We start from the raw sequence: 18,322 nt of genomic DNA on the forward strand, positions 1-18,322 counted from the left end.
AAGCCATTTTTTGCAACGGTCTAGTCAGGATGTATGCAAATTTTCAGTCGATTTCCAAAAATAAATAAGCTTTTATCAGGATATTTTATGCCATTTATTTCAATCCAGATTTCGAACACAACGTCAATTAAATGACCACCCCTAATTGATAAGCAAAAAGCAGCTTTCTCGCGGGCATTCTGTATACCATTAGCCAGAATTTCGGGCTTCATAGTGGTTATTTTAGATGATAGACTATCTTGAAGCTCGTCAATGTTTTTAGTGTGTTGGCGTTAATTTTACTTTTGAAATATGTTCACAGAAAAAATTGTGGTACCGTTAAATTCTGCGAACGAGGAGGACAGTTTAAATCGCCATTTTTTGAGAAAATGATTTTAACGGTGAGCACCCACAGTTTTCACAACTGATCGATCGTTTTCGATGTGAAGCACTAGAAATCGACTTTAAAATCGGATTGACACGAACAAATTTGAAGCTCATCAAAGTTGAAACATAATTTTCGAAATTGCTAACTTATTTCTATACTATTGAGAAAATTTCAACTAAAGAACTGCTGGAGGATGTTGTTAGATTATTAATTGTTAGATTACAAAATCTGTAGAAGTTAGAGCGATTTTCCAAAAAATATTTTTTTTTCAGAAAAAAAGATTTTTTTTGTTTATAAATTTTCTGCTTATCTTTTCTTATATCTCATACAAACGTTGGAATAATGTAATACCATTAGTCCTTTTAAAATCTAGGATATTCTAGGATAACAAATTTTTAACGTGTTTTTAAAATTAAAAAAACAAACATGTTTAAAAAATATTTATAAATAAATAAAGTGAAAAAAAATGATAAAATTTATTTTTGGCCCGCAAACAAATTTCATTTCTAAAATTTGGCCCGCTGGCGCTAAATGTTGGCCACCCATGGTCAAAACCATAGATCATCTTAAATCTGGACGCATTAAAACGGGTTTATCCCGAAGCTTTGTGAACGAAATAAAAAGGTTATGTATTTAAAATGCACGTCTATCATTGCACTTTGAATTTGTTAGTTTTTGTATATTTTGTGATAAAAAACTATTTGCTTAAATTATGTTTCATACGTCGTAATAAGGTTGGTTTTACCGGTTTTTTAAAAGCGGTATTCCAGTAAAACCGGTAATTTTCCAAAAAAATTATATCGGATTCAAGACAAAAGTTGCAGTAGTATCTAATAGCATAAAAAGCTCAAAATCTATACCGTAGCAATATTTTCAACTGAATAAGAAGCTTATGTTCCTTAATTGTTTACCTTTGTCGAAAATATATCATCATTCTCATGATTATCATAATATTTATCATAATATTTAACAGATGAATATTTAACAGATCCTACTGGTTTAATGAAGTTTTCACAGTTTTTTAATGTAATTTTGACTCAATTTGACTAAATAAAACACAGTAGTTAAAACAGTATAACAAATTTATTATCACTCAACTTGCTAAACAAAACAAAGTTATTAAAACAGTATTACAATCTTTTTATCAAATAACAAAATTACATATTTTGTTCACAATACGGATGTTTTCCACGCAACCTCGGGCTTGATCACATTCAGTTTTCCTATTCAAAATCAATGCGAATACATCGATATACAAATCTATCGAAAAATCATTCAAAATTCTCGTTGAAACATTTTCTGTTTCAAATCAAAAACAGAATAAAGTTTCGATAAGCTTTAACATCAAAAGTTTTAAGGTTGATGGAACATCAAATTGACGTAGTCAGAAAAATTGTTGGATTTCTCAGTTATTTTTAAACATAAAAATCATGCGACTTTCACCTCTCTAAGAAAAAGGGGTAAGTAGCAGCAAACTTTGTTTTGAATGAAAAATCAAATGAAAACGTTTGAAAATTTAAAGTTTTCGTTAAATTTGTGTATCATAACGCATGAAGCACCACAGCACTTTTTGTTTGGTTCGAATTAATTTTTTTTTGTTAAAGATGTTTTCAAAGAAAAAGCGTAAAGATGCTGCATACATTTAGGGGTAAAACATTGTACAAAAATTCTGCAAGCTGAAATCATAAAAATTTATGTTTGGATGGACGAAATTTTGTACTATACAAACGCGTGACACAAAACAATGTTATTCCAGCAAATGGAAACGAGATTTAAAAGGTGAATCCTTGATTTACATTCTGATGCATTTTAACCCAAAAATATTTATAAAAAAAAATAGGCGATTGTCTGAAAAATGTTCTTACACCAACAGTGTTGATATAGGATGATAAAAGCAACATCAAGTTTGTTGGTGAAATCATTAAACCAGGTATAGTTTTTACGCCATCGAAAAATGTAAAATTTGTACATCTACAGGGTGACAAAAAAGTCCGGTCACACTTTTTTGGGGACGCCTGTAGCCTACACGTTGCATCTCTCTGGGGCCATCTACAGTTGCGTTCAAAAAAGAATGAAATCGCATGAAGCTGCGCACCCACTTCCAACTTTGACAAGCTGCCATTTCTCTCTCGGTTTATATTTTTTCATGAAAACTTCACACAATCTAGTTCAACTATCCAACTAACACTCCACAAAATTTGAAGTTTTTTCAATGACGAGAAACAAAGATACAGCTTTTCCCGTAAAAAAGGGAAATTTGGAGTTGCTTCACTAAATTTGCTGTATCTTTGACAATTTTCATCGAAAAATCTTGAAATTTGGCCCTAAGATGTAAAAATGTTTGATCTAATATCAGGCCAAGTTTCGTCAAAATCGATGAACGTGATCAAAAATGGTGCCGGATTGAAAATGAGGTTCATTATCGCCCAGCAGACAATTTCATTCTTTTTTGGACGGATGTTTGTATGGAAAACATCGTAATTCTTGTATTCTTGGTTTTTTCTTACACGAAACCAAAAGTTATCACAAAGAATGTTGTAAATTGCTTACAACTTCATTCGTACTTTGTTTCGAAAGAGAAAATGTTTCAACAGGATTCGAAATAAGAAAAACAGGGTTAAAAAATGACATGCTAATTATACCGATAAACAAATTTGATCCACAATTAAAGCGAGTATTCTATTCGCTCTTTTGTTTCAATACCAGAGTTGGAACAATTTCTATTTCTAAACAAAGCAAGGATGAAGTTCCTATCAATTTACAACATTCTTTGTAATAAATTTTGGTTTTGTGGAAGAAAAAACAAAGAATACATGGATTACGATGTTTCCATACAAACATCCGTCCAAAAAAGAATGAAATCGTCTGCTAGGCGATAATGAAACTTATCTTCAACCCGGCACCATTTTTGATCACGTTCATCGATTTTGACGAAACTTGGCCTGATATTAGATCAAACATTTTTACATCTTAGGGCCAATTTTCAAGATTTTTCGATGAAAATTGTCAAAGATACAGCAAATTTAGTGAAGCAACTCCAAATTTCCCTTTTTTACGGGAAAAGCTGTATCTTTGTTTCTCGTCATTGAAAAGACTTCAAATTTTGTGGAGTGTTAGTTGGATAGTTGAACTATATCGTGTGAAGTTTTCATGAATAAATATAAACCGAGAGAGAAATGGCAGCTTGTCAAAGTTGGAAGTGGGTGCGCAGCTTCATGCGATTTCATTCTTTTTTGAACGCAACTGTATATGTCAAATGAAAGGGCTAACTTTGCTGCCTAAAGTGGCAGATTTTCGTTTCTGTGCAGTTTGTTTACATTGAGTTATGAGCCATGGCAGAGTTAAGAGCAGCTGTTATCGCTGCTCGGTTGGCGCGCAGAGGTCGAGATTATTGTTTCGGACGAGAAGCTGTTCGTTTTGGAGCAAACAGTCAATCGCCAAAATGATCGAGTTTGGAGTGTGAGCCTCCAGCAAGCTCCTGCGTACAAGCTGAACGTTTCCCGGTTCCAAAATAAGACGCCAGTGATGGTTTGGGGAGCCATTTGCAAGAGAGGTAAACTGCCCCTTATTTTTATCGATAAAGGGGTCAAAATCAACACAGCGTACTACCTGAAAACGGTTTTGAAGAAAAATGTTCTGCCTCAAGCTGAACTATTGTTTGAAGACAATTACTACTGCTTCCAGCAAGATGGCGCCCCATCCCACACCGCAAAGGTTGTTCAGGCGTGGTGTGAGGAAAACTTGAACGATTTCATTTCGAAGAATGAATGGCCTCCGTCGTCTCCGGATCTGAATCCACTGGATTATTTCGTGTGGGGATACATGATGTCGAAGCTGAAAGACTATAAAATAACAAATTTGGAGCAATTCAAGCGAGTTACCACGAAAATCTGGGACGAGATGCCGATGGAGCACGTGCGCGCCGCTTGCGACAACTTTCCGAGACGTCTGAAGCTAGTTCGGTCAGAGAAAAGGAGTGTTATTTCGAGATATCGTCTGTGAAGTATCTTTATGAGTTTCTGAATAAAGCTATGAAAGCCTGATTCAGATTTTCTTCTTATTCTTTGATATATTAAGATTTTCCTGTGTGAACGGACTTTTTTGTCACTCTGTATTGCTGCTTGATTTTTGTAAATTTTCTATGAGAATTTAAAACTTTAAAAAACTATCTCACGATGTGAGAAACTAAACTAAACTAACACAAATGTTGCATCTAACCCTGCTGTTGCATGATACCCCGTTTGACGATATTTCACCTTCAAATAAATAATATGAACAGATAAAGCAAACAAAACAATTATGTAAAATTTTATGTTATAAATCCTCACACCTTTTGAATTTTTGGGTCTTGATTCAGTTTAATGTTCAGAATTCAGAATAATGTGAACATTAGTTTCTCACTTCTGAAATTTTCGAAAGCCCTCGAAACCTACTACTGACGTTGAGAAAATTCTGTTCTGGTATGTTTTTAATTTGCCTTTTTCACATCTGAGTGGAAAGTAAATTTGCTCAAATTAGTTTCCATTAGCAGGAAAGAGTGCCCAATCATGATATTTTCGATTAGGTGAGCACCTATATTTGTTTTTTCATGAAAATATCCACTGCCTCGTTGTTTTTATTATTACGTCACAGTAAAAACTCGGCGCAATTACCATCAATTTGGGTGGTAATTGTGCTCTTCAAATGTCAATATCATTCCGCTTAAGTTGAAACAAGAGAGGAGTTCATTGGATGCCCAACGATCTTCAGTAAAAGCAAGTCATTGTAGCTTCTCATTTCGAGCTCCATGCTTGCTGAATACAGGCATCATCTTCACGATAAAAATAAACTTAGACGTTACATCGACATCTTGGAGCAAACTTCAATCTGCATGGTTTGAAATTTTTTATTTAAGTGCTTGATTTCTTTTTTTTTTTTTGTTTCGATTATAGTCGTTTTACCATTTTTATGGCATTTGCGACTTTATCAACGTTGCAGTTGGCGGATCGTTATTGAAAAACTTATCCGGTACAACTGTGTTCGATGTTTACTCTTGGGCTCGAACTCGCGGACATCGGCTCAGGAGGCAACAGACTTGCCAACTGAGCTATATCACAAGCCCTATGTGCTTGATTTCAGTTCCAATTTATATTGGGTATTTCACTTAAAATTCATAATTACTTGAAGTCCTTTCCTCAACTCATTTGATATTTTATGATCTTTTCTTTCAAATTGTCATACCAGTTCATGAATCAAAAAATTACCCAATTTTGTTTTTTTTTATCTCCAATACGTCATTTGACCAATTTTACCTGCTTGAAGATCGAATCTAAAGCTTATTAAGGCAGGTCTATCCTAACGAATTGCTAAAATGAATTTTTAATTGTCACGCTCGTGTGCATTTTTCCAAAAACTGTATAACATTTCTGTTTACTTCACATCCAGTTTACCTCACAAGTTTCCGCAATGACTGAAGCGTAGAGTCCACCCAAACTCAACAATCTATGTCAACTTTGAGAAACCGATGACGATCGTAATTTATTCCTGGTCAAATTGGCGGAACGATAGAGCCCCTCTAATTTTTGCTCCCAATCGAGCAAACTAGTTATGCAAACCTGCAGGGTGCCAATTCATCCGAAAATCCTTGCCACTTTATTTAGTTCATCGACACGCTTCCTTCCTCCTTTGAAATTGCATCAAAATGAAGTGGCTACCAAAAATTTATCTAACAGCCATTCAAATTCATCGACTTGAAACATGTTTTCAGGTGACTTAGCCAGCTGTGGTGAAGGTCTTTCCCATGTTTTGGTCAATGAACAGCTGAAGTTGATCGACTTGGCTGTATCAATCACTAATGAATGGACAGGTTCGATTCTCACTAATGGATTTCTACTACCGGTAATGTTTTTTGATGTCGCTTAAGTTAACGACTCAAACATGAATTTCATTTGAGGCCAACTTTGATGTTAATTTTACTAATATAAAAATACCAAATCTGGGCTCCAATCCAATTTTAACAAAAACACTTTTAACAATAAATAATTCGATACGTTCGAAGAAATAAGAATGTGCTGCTGTCGCTGATGAAAACCAAAAATCCGCTGCTGATAGTTGTCCCGACATAAGCTTGCTAGACTTACGCAACATGATAAAGTCTGACATAATTAATGCTATCGAAACAACTAATGAGAGAATCGACCGTGTTGCTTGCTCAATAAACGAGTCCATTGCATCTCTGAAAACTGAGGTTGAAGAGATTAAATCTTCTCAACAGTTCATATCCAACGAATTCGAGGTTTTTAAAGTGGAAACAAACGCGCAAAAAGAATCTATATTGTCGCTGACCGAAGAAGTAACAGTGTTGAAATCAACAAATGCCGAATTGCTGCAAAATACGGAGGAGCTAAACTTTGAAGTCAATATGCTAAAACAAGCATCATTAAATAATCACTTATTAATTAGCAACGTTATTCACCTTGCCAACGAAAATTTGGAAACTGTCATCCGCAAGATTATGAATTTATTGAACATCGAGTATTGCGCTGATCAAATAATTGGAATAGCCCGTTTCTCGTCAGCTAACAACAAAGGAATTGCACCAATTTTGGTGCGTTTTACGAATGATCTTCTGAAGGACCGATTGATGAGAGCTGCTCGTAGAAGACCAATAAACTGCCTAGAGATTGGATTTGGAATGGATCAACGAGTGTACCTCAATCATCGTTTAACTGATGCCAATCAACGCCTATTGAGTGCCGCCAGGAGATTTAAAAACGAAAATCATTTTCAATTTGCTTGGTTCACAAATGGTTTTGTATATTTAAAAAAGAATGAACACTCCAAGCCTATAAAAATATGTGATATCCGTGATCTACCAACAAATTATTAATTTTGAATTCTTTTTATGCTATTATGAATTGTTATTTCCTAATTGTTGCGCTAGTTGAAAACTGAAAAATTTCCCCAACACCACTGAAAATATATAAATTTGTGTTAGTTTAAGATACTTCCTCCAGAAATTGCGCCTAATTGGTAGCTTCAACAGTTATGTAAACTTCTTAGCTACAAATGTTCGAATAAAGTAAAAAAAAAAAAAAAAAAAAAAAAAAATGACTCACTTTTACAATTGAATGAGTCAATCAAATTATCAACACTGTGAATAATTTGCAATGTTTTTTAAACAGTCATAATTTGTGTTTAATATTGTGAATACAAAAGCTTAAAAATTCAATTTATGGATAGACAGTAGACCAATTTATCAGCAAAGATTTCAAGGGTGATGATGATGGTCATTTGCATATTTTGGCGATGGGGTTTGACAGCGTTTCATCGAACGCGTGTCAAACATTAAGATGTGGAAGCAGTTGTATCGGTTCAAGATTGAAAATTGAAGTTTTTCTATTTCTATACGGCACAATCCATGCCGAAAACTGCATTAGATGAGGAGGACAAACAAATAAAAATAGGATAGCCTAAGGTTTTCAGATTATTTTATCATAACTTTTTTGGTTGTTTTTGTTACCAGAAATGGTAATAAAAATTTTTGGAAGCGATCCATCCAATCCTGAAGTAGCGCAACGAATTTTTATTTTATTTGGAAATTTCAATGGGAAAACAAAATTTTCCACTCAAAAATCGCCAGAGATGTACTGAAAGTTCAAAAAATATAACTTTAAATGAATAATATTCCATAATTTTTACAGTACAAGCACAAACCTAACTTGCACCCCAAAAAAATATTCGAACTTTCTTTTTAAATTTTTTTTTAAATTTTAGCGTCTTTCACGGCTTATTTGAAAGCTGGCAAGCTAGCAAGCAAAGTCCGCCATTTTTTCATACTTTTCAATGGGTTCAGATTTTTTGTTTTGAAATGGTTATTGTACTTTTTTCATGAAATGCTTAGCGTTTTGTCAAGATATCAAAAAATGAAGCTTAAGAAAAGTTGAAATCAAAAATTAAAGACCAACTTGATTTCAAGCTCATTTGAGTTTTCTAGATGATTTAATGTGCAAAATTTCTTCTAACATACAAATTTCCATGCATCATTGAAACGCATTACGCCAAATCAAGAATTTATTTATTTTGTTCAATTTTCCGATTTTATCTCTAAAACTTTTAATCAGAATGATTTTTCCCCAGAATGACAAATATGAACCCGAAATCAAATATTCTGCAAATTCATGCAATGTTCATATCGCAGAAGTGTGAATAACTTATGTGTTGTGTTTTGGGTTGTAAACTTTGAAATCGAATGCCCGGATTTTGAAAGATTTTGAGATAATAAAAAGCCCGGATTTGCCCTGCCCGGATTAAGTACGGAAAGTATCTGGTACGCTTTTATGTATGAATCATTTCCGAGGTTCTGGTTCCATTTTTTTAAATCAAAATTCGTTTCTTGTGATCGGATTCTGGAATCTGTACCAGTTTTGTGTTCATGATTTTCATTGTGAGAAAATCCTGACTCGAATTTTGATTTTGCATTTGTTTCATTCAGATTCATTTTCTATATTACAAAAATATTTAAATCTAGGAATAATTTTTAAGATTTGGATTTGAAATTTGTATTCTTGATTCTTATTCAGAACTGAAACTTTTAAAAGTTTTATAACGGTGATCCAGAATTAAAATATCAAAGTTTTATCATTTGGAACTTTCATTCAGATTCACTAGTTGACTTTGAATAGATATTTGAAGAATAGAATATAGAAAATCAGAGATTTTTGGTTGAGAATTCTGTTAGAAAATTATTTCCGGTTAATAATTATTGGGATTGGAACTTTTTCTTCTTCTTTTTAGACAAATATTCGTAACATGAAAATTTTCCAATTTTGTCCCTATTCAACCCATTTCACGGATTTTAGGAATAGAAAAATTGGTTTTCAGCTTTTCTGAAAAATGTCTACTTAAATAGCAAGTAGAGATTTATAAATCAATGATAGTTTCTGATAAATTTTTCAAAGTTGCCCCAGTTTTCTGTACCGGTTTTATATTATTATATTTTATTTTATTTTTCATTGATTCAATGATGTTAGACATTATATGGTTTAAATTAATCATTCATACTTATACATATGCGGCGACTCCTAGAGCTAATGGGGTCTAAGTGTAAAAATGATCTTAATTGAGTTGCCAATCTTGCCAATCAACTGCCAATATCCTTCATATTTAGAAATATACTTGGAGAATTTTTCAGAAGCTGGTATTTCTTCCAGAAGTTTCTTTCTGTTTCTTCAAAACTACTGAACCGAATTTCATCATTTATACCATTTTGGAATCGTCTACATGTTCACTATTTAACTCTATTAACGAAAAATTCATTACCTGTAATTTTCATGGCGTCTGAACTGAGCCGAAAGATAAAATGACCAAAAAAAAGTTGGCGTATTTGAACAAGGATCGAGACCATTTCGGTTCGAATAATGAAATTTCTTCATGTCAGCTCAATTGAGGCTAATTTAAAGATTCATTTGAAGTAAACACAAATTTTGGTTTCTAATGTCCCACGCAAGGCCGTGCGAACGGGGGGGGGTTTTAGGGGTTTAACAAAAGAATCTTAAACCTAGTATCCTCTACTTTAAGGTTACCAGATTTTTTTCAGCACGTATCCGGGCCGGACAAACCAGGCAATTTTTATATAAAAACCTAGCAAAATCCGGGCATTCGATTTCAAGTTGACGGCCATAAATCCGGGCAAATTTTGTCAAAACTCAGAAATTCTTCAACAAAAATCAAGAAAAAAAATTGTTTTTTCATCAAGACTTATCGATTGATTTTGAACCGTATCTTAGGTTTTTTATTTGTTTACTTTTTCAAGCAAAATTTTTGCTGCTTTAAAGCAAAAATAGAATTGTATTGCAAGTTTGAACAGTTTTTTTTTAAATGAATTAATTTTTTTTCAAACCTAATTCAATAGTTTCTGAAATACTTTTGATAATATCCTTTTTAAATTAAAATAACTGTGGAATTCAACTTTTTTAGATCATGCATTATCATTTTTGAAATATTATTTCTTAATTGAATTAAATAGGTTTAATAAACAAAATCAAAATCAATTTTTTCTTAAACGTAGATTTGTTATTTCATCAATTATCAATGATTGATGTCACTTAAAACTGATACATAATTGAGCTAATAAACACCAAACGCAAGGTGATAGTCAAAATTTTTTCGAGCTCAGGTCGCTCAATTCTTCCAAATCAATAATTCAATCTTAGGCACCAATTTGCAGTTCCCTCGAGTTGTCATAAACTCTATTAATAAGATTTTAAACTGGTTAGACGAGTTTACTGAGAAAAAAAAACCTTATAAAATGTTAAAAAAAAACTTATCTTTTTCATCTTCATATTTTGTTTTAATTTTCAAATAAATTTATCAAATTTTAAAAGCTAACTTTTAAAATTTATTGAAATATTTTCATAAGTTTGTTTTTTTTTATTTTGAATTTTTTGTTCTGAAAACATAATCTTCTTGGAAGCCTTTAAATCTATATGTTTACCATAGTTTCCACCATCTCTCTTTTAATGGATCAAAAACTTTGGAAAATTAGATGATTAAATTATCAATAATCATTATCACATTTTCGTAGGTGATGGAAATAATTAAAGAAACATGAGCTATCAAAGAACGAAAGAACATAAGCCGTAAATATCATGAATTTTTCGAAAAAGATATAACGGCTTTACGGTTTTTGTTCTTTCGTTCTTTGATAGCTCATGTTTCTCTAATTCTTTCCATCACCTACGAAAGTGTGATTATTTTCAGGTACAAAGATGTACCAAGCGATTTCATAACATCAGTATTGAGAACAATCATTATCATTTTTCTAACAATTTTAAATCATGGTCAATTTTTAACTTGATCTGACATTTATTTGTGAGTCTAGTTTTTTTTAATTTGATAATATATTTTATGAATTCTATTTAATATTAATACATAAGAATTCATTTATGTCCGAAGCTTTGATTTTAAATTTGAAAACTAGACTGCTTAAAATATATCTTCAAGCAAATTTCTAGTTCAGTCTTAGGAACATCATTTCGAATAATTTATCAATGACTTATCGGAAATAGCATTGATTTGAAACAGTAATTTTGAGTTGTTTTGAAAACTTTGATTTATGTAATCAGTAAAATTCACTATTTTTGAGTTTGTGTAATAATAATAAGTACGTAAATGGTTTAGAAATCAATTTCCTTATTTATTGTGTGGTTTTGGAATTGTTATAATTTTTGGCTAAATTTGAATTTCGAAAACCCCCCCCATGGACGGGTTCTTCGCACGGGCCTGGTCCCACGTCATGAATGGAAATATCAGGAAAAATGAAAATCATTGATTTTGTTTTTAGCTTATATTTCTAAAACTGGGCCGATAAATTATTTTATATATCAAAACGTGAGAACCAATGGAAATTGACTAAATTCTTTTTGTGATATTTTTAATAAAATTAAGACCGCAAAATACATACAACGAGAGTGTTCAGAAATTCGCTGAGCCGTATTTCAACAGAAAATGGATTTAACGTGCAGATATCATATTCTTGAGTAAAATTAAAAATCAATTTTTGAGTAGATATGCTCAGGTAAACAATAAGCGTAAAATAAAAGTCGAAATCCTCAGATTTGGTACTCAATATGTTGAAAATCTATGCTTTAATATCTACTAAAAAATTGGTCACCTAATCAGTCTCTTGATTTTTAATTCATTTCTATCGGTTGGAATTGAATGTAATTTAACAGACATAATTATTGAATCAATGAAAAAAAAAGTATGAATTTTTCAAATAACCAGCTGTGGGCTGAGAAACCAAGCACTTTTATTATTTCAATTTGAGCTCTCAATCTATTTGAATTCATATCAATCAAGAGTATTTAAATACGACTTCAACAAAACGAGTTATCTTTTGTGCAAAACACTCATTTTTTAAGGACATTTTGGGTTAATGGTCGTTTTCTCATGAGCATAGAAATCAAAACTTGAATTTTCAAGGAAAATCTGATACGACAAATTTTGGATGATTTCAAAATGATAGTGCTTATGAAAATCGGTTCAGTGGTTTGGTTTTGAAGCCAAAACAATAATCCAAAACCTTAACCTCATTGTCATTTTTTATTGGTAGACTCTGGTAACCCTATTCAAAAATCTAAAAATGAAAAATTGTAGAGCTCTACATTTTATTTTTTGACACATTGCTTCGAGAAAGTACAGTTCGGGTCACAAAGATCCTAATCGCAAAGGAAAGTTGAAGACTGTTTTTCATAAATCAGGACAATTAAAGGTTTTCTGAAAAATCAGATCGGTTCCTCGAAAACTAGAACATGTTACCGATTCAATCCTGTTTTTAAAAAAATCGGAACAATTCATATTATTTAATACATGTTTTGATCGCGTTACTCCAATAGTTTATTAGTTTGTTGATTACTTGGTTTGGCTCATTTACCATGTACATAAAATTTCCCTACTTTTGCATTTATTGGAATTGTTTCGGGTTTGGGAACGCCGAGGTTTATGCCAGTCTCAACTATGCCACCCTTCGACTACAGCCGTTTAGACCACTTTTCACCGGAACTGGTGTAACGCAAGAGAGCCAAGCGGAGAGAGAAATCGTCCGAAAAAAAGGAGGGGTTTTTGGATGGGCTGAAGTGCCGACTCGGTCACTGTTGTCGGGAATAGGAAGCGACTCACATCGTAGAATAATCAGTTTTGTGATTCGTGAGATTCGAAGTGCGAAGTGTCCGGCCAAGAGGGCCGAAGAATAGGGAGTCGGAAACCAATAAAAATCTCCCCAACCGTTCCGAAGGGCGCTCCGCTGCTTCCTAGCGCTCTGTCGGATTTTAAATCCCGACCACACCACGAAGAACCCCGCCAAACGGGTTCCTGAACGATCCGAAATACACCTCTGTCACCAACCCACATGGTGTAATTTTCGGACAAGGACGGACCACATCGTCCCTTTTTGTATATTGGCTCTGGTCCCAACCCTGTTGAACCGATTCAATTTTGTCAACAAAATTGCTCGGCTCGGATCGGCAGAAATAAATAGTGGTTGTTAGCCACCCACCCACGGAAGGAATCCTGTGCACCACTACCCCGGGATCATCTAATTCATCGAGACATCGTGCACCAACGAGCCCCGAGGACAGCTAGCTAGCGGAAGAAGGAAGTTCCCCTATGGTACCCCGAAAATCTGGCAAGTTCAATAAATGTAAAATGTCTCGTAACTTGTGATCGTTGTCTATATTTAAAATGAGCCATATACATGTCTTGGATGATTGATTGCTTCCACCTCGTTAAAACAAGCTTGGTCGTTCCCGTCCTCCCCGAGATCGCTAAGGAGCGACCCTGAGATCACGTAAGTACCGTTTGAGCTAGCTGGTAGTTACGGCCAAAACCTTAACTTTCAAACAAATCCTTCAAAATCAGTACTGTTCACTTCTGCTCGGCTAGTAGTCCAGTTAAAAATCATGCAGTTTTACAACTGTTCCTCCCAAGTTGTGTGGAGAAAGATAACTCGCACTGCTAAAAAGAGTGATAGTCAACAACAGTAGCTTCGTTCAATGGTTGGTAAAAATCAGTTTCAACTGGTTTCGGTCAACTGCTAGATGTTCAAAGAGCCAATGTTTTGGTCGAAACTAGTCAGGTCGTTGTTCAATGGAGGAAGTAGAAACTAGTCGAAACCAATCGGCAGCAGGATTCGTTTCGACCTGGTAGAAATCGGTCGAAGTCAATTGGAAAGAGTCAGGTGATAAACTGTCAATTCATTTCTACTTGTTTCGACCCGTTCCGACCAGACTTCGTTGAACAGACTAAGTAAGCAGGAACATTCACATCTGCTGATGAAGAGAACTCTCTTCTCTGAAAAATTCTATTGCGTATTGTGTATAGGAGAAATCTAAGAGCAAACACTGTCTTTTGCACTTTTACGAAAAAGACGCGCTTCTACCGTGGGAAAAAGAGAGAGAAAATACGTCAATGATCTCACAAGTTGTGCAGCCAATAATTGTTGTCGTGGTAATTTGTGGCGAATTGTGGCAAATGGTAGCAATTTTTGAGAGAAAATGCGAAAGTTTCAGTTAAAATGAGAGGAAGCAGTGCTCAGAGAAAGTGAAAATGTGCTAATTGTTATAACTTCTGAAGCAGTTGTGGAATTTTAATCATTTCAAATGCAAAGAATCCTCTCACTTTTGTAATCCCTCGGCTTTTTCGAACACTTTCTTTTACAGTTATTTTTCGAAAACACAGATTATTTTCCGGACAGATTCTGTATGTACTGAAAATAAATATGTACATAAATCTTTTTCACCATTGAAAAAAACATAAAAATCATTTTGAACTATAAAGTTGAAAACAAATCGATCGAAGTTTTCATAAAGAAAAAGACAGATTTTTCACTTATGATCTTTTTTGTTGAGGGCGAGGGTACAGATTTTGGTGCAGATTTTTTAACTTAAAGGTCCATTCACACCGAGGTGTATAATTGAATCACTAGGGCTCTCTTGGCTAGAATTCTCTATCTCTCACCACGGTGCGAGAGCACTCGCACTAGCTGTTCGAGTCACTTAACAGCTCGTGTAAACTCGGAAAACAAGTGGAACCGGGGGACTGAGATTAACGGATAAAAAACGCCAAAGATCACACAAATTTTGCAGCCAATGATTGAATTTGTGGTAATTTGTGGCAATTTGTTAGAGAAAATGAGAAGGTTTGAGTTAAAATGAGAGAAAACCAGTTCTCATAGAGAGTGAAAATGTGCTAATTGTTGCAAATTTTTGGAATTTGTGAAGCAGTTGTAGAATTTTGATAATTAGCATTGCAAATGCAAAGAATTCTCTCTCGATTTCAATCCCTTTAGTGGAACATGATCAGTGAGAGAGGATTGCACACAAAAGCCGAGCTGGGAACAATGTTGTTTTCTCTTTGCTCTTTGTTGTTTGGGAGGAGCCATCCAACCATAAGTTTTAGGTTAGTACAAAAGCAACATTTTTTTTTTAAATATAAAGAAAACAGCGCAACAGGAAAACTTACAAGTATGTTCTCTTGAAAGGTTTGCACTTATACCGCTTTGGATTGAAGAGCCTCATAATGAAAAAAAAATATATATTGACCTGACACTGTACCTGACACTAAACGCGTAACGGAAAGTATTGAAATTATTAAGCTTTCAAATTTTTCACCCTTAAATCATAAATACAACATTATTCCCTCAACGGAGCGTGACTTCCGATTTATGATCGACTATTTTATGGGCACAATTGTAACCAGTAAGGTATTTATTACACCTTTAATCAATAAAACCTCTTTTCTTCGTCCGTGCTTTTGTTGATTTCACCGACAATTTAGAAATAAAGTGAAAATTCCAAAAACTTATTTCAATTAATAATTCAAAAAAGTTAAACATCAACTTTTAGGCTCTACGATGTCGTATTTTCTGTTTCATCCAGTTTAATTTCAAGATGACAAAAAATCTCATACAATCGGACCCTTAATCTTGATACATCACTAATCACATTCATGAAATGTCATTCTTCAACTCACTTCCTACCGGTTTCAAGTCCACAAAATAATTTCGTAACACGAAACCACTATTATATAAACAAAGCCCACAAAAAAAACCGGACAATCAAAGTCACGATACCTGCCACAGCACAGAGATTCAAATCTGATTGAACCACGAACGAAAAAACGACACTGATTGCACCCAACAGCAAGCAGCAGCAGCAGTTGTTGATCGGACAAGATGAAATTTTTGACTGTCGCCGGAGCATTTTGGACCCAGGAAATTCCCCCCAACGCAAGAAATGCACAACACCACGAGTCGAAAGATTCAAAGGGTACCAACATCAGTTGCTGCACTTTCTCTTTTGTGTAGTCAACTCTGAGCTGGTGTTGGATCATGTGGAGTGAAGTTGGTATAAAGAAAATTGTAAGAGATCCAACAGCCCACGGAACAAATCGGCCGGTCAAGTTCAATTCGCGAGATGTTTTTTTTCTGGGATAGTTCGCTGTTTACTTGTGGCATAAGAGGCATTACGTATGCAGCTAGTTTCACCAATACTTTCAATTTATTTTGGCTTTTGCGGCGATTTTCGCAGCGAGAAAGCTGAGATATTGCTCGACATGATCAAAAATATGTAAGGTTAGATTAGATTTTTGTTTTAATCAAAATTGACTTTATTATGTGAGTTATCTTAAAATAAGCTTTGTCGGAAAAAGTTATATATCAAGCCTACGGATATATTTAGAGGCTATCACGTGTGACGCTCTCTTACTCAATTAAGTCGCACAGCTTAGCCACACGTTGCACATCTTGAAGTTCTCACCCCGGGCTCACGAGTGGAAGGTGTAGGGGGTGTGGTTAGTTGTAATAAAAAATAATAATCCAAATTTTCTATAAATGGGACACAATCTTGCAGGCAACAAACTTGCACACAATTTAGCATGCAGAAAATAAAAAAATCAAGTTTTTTTTTGATTGAAAATTTGAAAAAACCTTGAATAAATATCAGAGGTTATACAATTCCCATCTTCAAAAGTTCGACTTTTGCTCTTTAAAATGTTGGAATTAAATATCTCAAACTTAATTTATCTCACCTTCGGGATTTTTGAAAAATCGAAGGGGAGGTGACAATACATAATTTGATGTTTGTTCCGATCTCATTAAATTTAATTTTGTCTTGAAGTTTCTAGATATACTTTTTCAAACTCGTAACTCAAATTGATATTATTTTTTTCCATTTATTTTAACAGGATTTCTACAGAACCTTTATTTTATACAGGTTTTGAAATTTTGCTTTTTTATAACATTCCTTAGAGATAATTCTGAACTGTTCTAGATAAATATTGAAATAAATGTATTAGTTAAATTATCTCAGAACTGTAGAATTTAACACGTTGTGCATCTGAAGCTAGATTCTCAAACCTCATTGAATAATATCAGGAGAAGAGTGCAGTATTCTGTAGTATTTTTGTTTTACTCTTTATCCTCAATAAAAGACTTATACTGAGAAATACTTTTGTAAATAAAAGTAGTCTTTATTCCATTAATTTACCCAAGGAATTTACTCAGAGGAAATTATTAAAAATAGTTGTTTACACACTTCATTTTGCGTGCAATGATTTTAGATTATAAAAACCTGGACTATTTTGTCTAAAAACCTGACAAAATTCGGGTATTTGATTTCAAAATTGTCGATTGAAAACCCAGCAATATCCTGGCAAATTTAGTCAAAATCCATTAATTACTCAACAAAAATCAAGAAAAAAAAAACTTGAAAATAAAAATTTCATCAAAACTTATCAATAGATTTAAAATCGTGTTTAGGCTTCCAAAAAACCGTACATGGTTATTTTTATAAGACTTGTTTAAAAAACTTTTTGGACGTTTGGACGCAAAAAAAATCTACAAGAGAATTTGTTTATTTTTTTGTTTTATTCGGCAAATAAATTGAATAAAACCGAGCAAAATCCGGACTTTTTTAATGAAATCCGAGCAACTGAGCCAGACCGGAGTATTCAAGAATTTTGTATTAAATATCCGGGCAAACCCAGATAAACTCGCGCAATCTGGCAAGCTTATTTTAGAAACTTCTATGCAAACAACGAACTATCATTCTTTTTCATCCCATCGTACGTTATTCCCATTAAGCAGAAAAAATATGCATCCAGTTCAGTGGTAAAACAGACTGTTCAATAGACTAAGTTGATTTGGGTTCATTTTTGAATTTCTCAAACCCTGGGATCTAAAAAGTTTCGGTTATGTTCAAAATTCATCCATGAATTTTTAAGTAACGTTAACATGAGTAAATTTGAACTGTTAAGTTTGTATGGAAAATTGAATATTTTGAACTGAAAAATCAACATCATTTTTGTTTTTTTCTGTGGAATCAAGCCTGCTTATGGGTTTTGTGTCAATTAATAAATTCTCTAAAGTAAATTTTGCGCTGAACTACTTGGTCTAACACCGTTACTTCGTATTTTATT

At 33.7% G+C, this 18,322-nt stretch overlaps 1 protein-coding gene across 6 annotated transcripts in view; it reads right to left on the minus strand.

The window, feature by feature from the left end:
- Positions 1 to 18,322, minus strand: part of LOC129744490 (retinol dehydrogenase 14) — a 94,580-nt gene that overhangs the window by 48,573 nt on the left and 27,685 nt on the right. The window contains exon 1 of one of the 6 annotated variants that reach the window (XM_055737026.1): positions 15,978 to 16,080. The exons of the other annotated variants lie outside the window; for them this stretch is intronic. The gene's annotated coding sequence lies outside the window, so the exon portion shown is untranslated. Of the gene's footprint in view, positions 1 to 15,977; positions 16,081 to 18,322 lie in introns of those variants that run through there. 6 annotated transcript variants of the gene reach the window in all.

This window comes from Uranotaenia lowii, chromosome 2 (assembly GCF_029784155.1).
Source record: "Uranotaenia lowii strain MFRU-FL chromosome 2, ASM2978415v1, whole genome shotgun sequence".
In the NCBI taxonomy this organism is placed as follows: Eukaryota; Metazoa; Arthropoda; class Insecta; order Diptera; family Culicidae; genus Uranotaenia; species Uranotaenia lowii.